The sequence below is a fragment of the Tupaia chinensis genome, unplaced genomic scaffold (assembly GCF_000334495.1).
Source record: "Tupaia chinensis unplaced genomic scaffold, TupChi_1.0 Scaffold145652_1, whole genome shotgun sequence".
In the NCBI taxonomy this organism is placed as follows: Eukaryota; Metazoa; Chordata; class Mammalia; order Scandentia; family Tupaiidae; genus Tupaia; species Tupaia belangeri.
In genome coordinates this window covers 2,802,058-2,805,786 of record NW_006205509.1, presented here as the reverse complement: position 1 = coordinate 2,805,786, position 3,729 = coordinate 2,802,058, and the positions used below count along the sequence as shown (strand labels likewise).

Below are 3,729 nucleotides of genomic sequence, written 5' to 3'. Positions count from 1 at the left end.
TTGGGGGGAAACACCGCACTAAAAAAAAAAACCCCCAAAAAATAAAAAAAAAAAAAAAAAAAAACTTACGCCAGAGAACCAGCAGATGATGTAATGGTTATGTCACTGGACTTCTACATAGTTGACTGTGGTTCAAGTCCTGGACCTCTGGCTTAAAACTCATGCTAGGTGTGTGTGCGTGCCAAAATCCTGAGAAGAGAATGGAAGAGAAGGGATTGTGGCATGGCCATCTCCTGGGGGATGATTTCTCACTTTCTGTCTCTCTCTGTCTCTCCAGTGAACACATGCATCCTGTAGTAATAAACAAAAACAAAACGACTCTCTCTAAAAAAGTTATCTATTTATTTTTAAAGAACTCTTTTCAGGGCCAGCAGGTGGTGTTGTGGTTAGGGGCGCTGAACTCCCACATGACCAACAACAGTTCAAGTCCTGGACCTGGCAGCTTGCTTTCTCACTTTCTTTCTCTCTTTCTGTTCCTCTCTGGTCAAATTAAAATAATTAATTAATTAATTATAGTTAAATACAATAATTCTTTTTTTTTTTTTTTTGGAGAGTTTTTCACTGTAGGGCGCGTGCGCTCGCCAGACAGACAGAGAGAGACATAGAGACAGAAAGTGAGAAATCACCCCCCAGGGGGGATGGTCACGCCGCAATCCCTTCTCCTCCATTCTCCTCTCGGGATCTTGGGCACGCACGCACACACGCCCGGCGTGAGTTTTAAGCCACCGGGTCCGGGACATGAACCGCGGTCAAGTACGTGGGAGTCCAGCGACATAGCCATTACGCTAACTGCTGGTTCCCATAATTATTATTTTTAAGAGAGATTTTTGCTATAGGGTGCATGTGCTCACCAGGGAGACAGAGACAGAAAGTAAGAAATCACCCTCCAGAGGGGATGGCCACACAGCAATCCTTTCTCCTCCATTCTCCTCTCAGGATTTGGGGCACCCATGCACACGCTCCTGGCGTGAGTTTGAAGCTACCAGGTCTGGAACTCAGACATGTGGGAGCCCAGTGATGTAACCATTATGCCATCTGTTGATCCTCCCTCCCCCAATAATTATTCTTTTTTAAAAAAGAGAAAGGTGGAGCTTTTGGGAAGAGAATCCAATGAAAGTCATTATGATGGGTCACCTATGATTGACTACTAGCGGGTTTTATTGTTATCTCATTTAATATTCCCAACAGCCCTATGTTTGGTAATTGGGATTATTAATTCATGAACAAATATTTATTAAACAATGACTATTTTCTAGATATCCTTGCTGTTGGAAATAGAGCAGAGAACAATACAGACAAGGTATTTGCTCTCAAGGAGCAAATATTCTTTTGGGAGAAGTTCAACAATCTATAAATAAACAAAAGATTTAAACCTAGAAAGCCTGAGGAGGTGACATTTGTGCATGATATTTGAATGATGGGCAGTTATTATCAACCTTGTCTTACAGATGCAGGCACTAAAATTTAGTTATACAGATAGTTCCCAGAGGGCCTTCTCCTGGGAGACCCTACTAAGGTGTAGAGGAGTGAGAGTGCACTGAATGACAGACTTGGTAAAGCTATGGGACCGACCATCTCCATCTACTGCTTAAAGAAAAAGTCCAAATCTACAAAATTTTTTTTTTTTCCAAAAGTTGTTTCAAAAGAGCCATTTCCTAATCTGGATTCAGGAACAGAACCAAATATCTTTTCTGTTGAATATCAGTTCCTTGTGAAATAGCAATTTTTTTTTCTTTTTTTGGAGAGATTTTCACTGTAGGGCGCGTGCGCTCGCCAGACAGACAGACAGAGACATAGAGACAGAAAGCGAGAAATCACCCCCCAGGGGGGATGGTCACGCTGCAATCCCTTCTCCTCCATTCTCCTCTCGGGATATTGGGCACGCACACACACGCGCCTGGCGTGAGTTTTAAGCCACCGGGTCCGGGACACGAACCGCTGTCGACTACGTGGGAGTCCAGCGACATAGCCATTATGCTAACTGCTGGTTCCCTGAAATAGCAATTTTTAAAAGAAAATTTTTATTTAACTTTATTTATTTATTCATTTATTTTATTTTAATTTGACCAAAGAGGGACAGAGAGAAAATGAGAAAGCAAGCTGCCAGGTTTGGGACTCAAACTGCAGTCAGCCATGTGGGAGTCCAGCGCCATTAATCACCATGTTACCCACTGGCCCCATTAACTATCAATTTTATATTGAGGCCAGAGTGAGGCTGGCTGTGATTCCAGATTGGGCCTTAAACACAAAGAACTGGTGTCGACTAAATTCTGTGAAAAAATATTCATCTCCTGAGTGGCGACAGCAGGAGTGAAAGAATGAAAAACAAGTTCGAGGCCTGAAAAATGCTAACAGTGGGGACCAAGATCAGAGTGAAGAAAACAGCAAACAGAAAGACGATGGGAAGGAAAAAGGGGAACAAGACAAGAGTCAGGGAAGCAGCCAGAGGAAGGCTGTCATCTGGGGCCAGCAGAGCTCCCCTGCAGTACAGCCACACTTCCTGGTGCTCCAGGAGGACTCCTGGCCATCCCACAAGCTCACAGAGCTATGAACAGAATGTCGAACAGAATGGCACCTTCACTTCTGTGGGGCAGCTCTGGAGGCTTTATAGCCACTTGGTACATCCCAGGGACCTGACAGGCCACAGTAATTTCCATCTCTTCAAAGAATGAATTAAGCCCATGTGGGAGTATTTAATAAAAATAAAAACGATGCAAATAAAAATTGTGGCAAATGGATCAGTTGGCCACAGAAGGGCATGGCCTCCTGTTACTGGGAGAATCTCATCCTGGCTATGTTGAGGGAACAGTTTATGGTTGGGGAGGAGATCCGTGGGGCTGTGGTCTCGTCCTGTCCACTTTAAGGAGGACATCTTTTCAATCTAGAATATGACTACCAACGACCAAGCTACCACAGCCCAAATCCAGGATACACTTCAGCGAGTGCTTACCCTACCACCCAACACCCACTGTTATAGAATACAAAACTCACAGTGTCAAAATGCCAGGCAGGCTAGGCCTCCAAAGGCTCCTTTTTTAAAACCTCTCGAAGCCACGGTTGAATGTGCCCTGATCTTCTCCCTCTCCTGGATGGCACCGTCATTGAAGCCGGCATCATTGGAGTCTCTTGTTCTGTTGGTGCTACTTGGAAGATGCTTCTGTCCTGGACAAGAAGAAGTGGAAGAACATTTATGTTTTAAGAACAGGCCGAGGGACCAGCAGTTAACGTAATGGCTATGTCACTGGACTCCCATGTAGTCTACCGTGGTTCGAGTCCCAGACCCGGTGGCTTAAAACTCACGCTGGGCGCGTGTGCGTGCGTGCATGCCCAAGATCCCAAGAGGAGAATGGAGGAGAAGGGATTGCGGCGTGGCCATCCCCCCTTGTTTTCTGTCTCTCTGTCTCTGTCTGTCTGGCAAGCGCACGCACCCTATAGCAAAAACCTCTCCAAAAAAAAGAGCAGGCCGACATGCAGCAGCTCCAACAACAGCTGCAATCACTTAATAAATGGTGCTACACTAAAAATAATAATAATAATAAATTTCATCTCTTGCTTGGGGCACAATAGAATTATACAGGTAAATAAGAGATGCCTTTTATGCTGTTTGTACCTCCAGATTAACTCCCCATTCTTTTCTACCCAGATTTGTATCCACTAAGATTTGTGGCCAGGAGATAGACCTTGACCCTGGGCTTCCAGTGAGGCTCTGCCAAAGGGAAGCACTCCCAG

The 3,729-nt window shown here is 44.8% G+C and overlaps 1 pseudogene; it reads left to right on the top strand.

Moving 5' to 3' along the window:
- Window positions 1–3,072, top strand: part of LOC102480279 (eukaryotic translation initiation factor 4E type 2-like) — a 4,058-nt pseudogene extending 986 nt beyond the window's left edge.
- The last annotated feature ends 657 nt before the right edge of the window (window positions 3,073–3,729 follow it).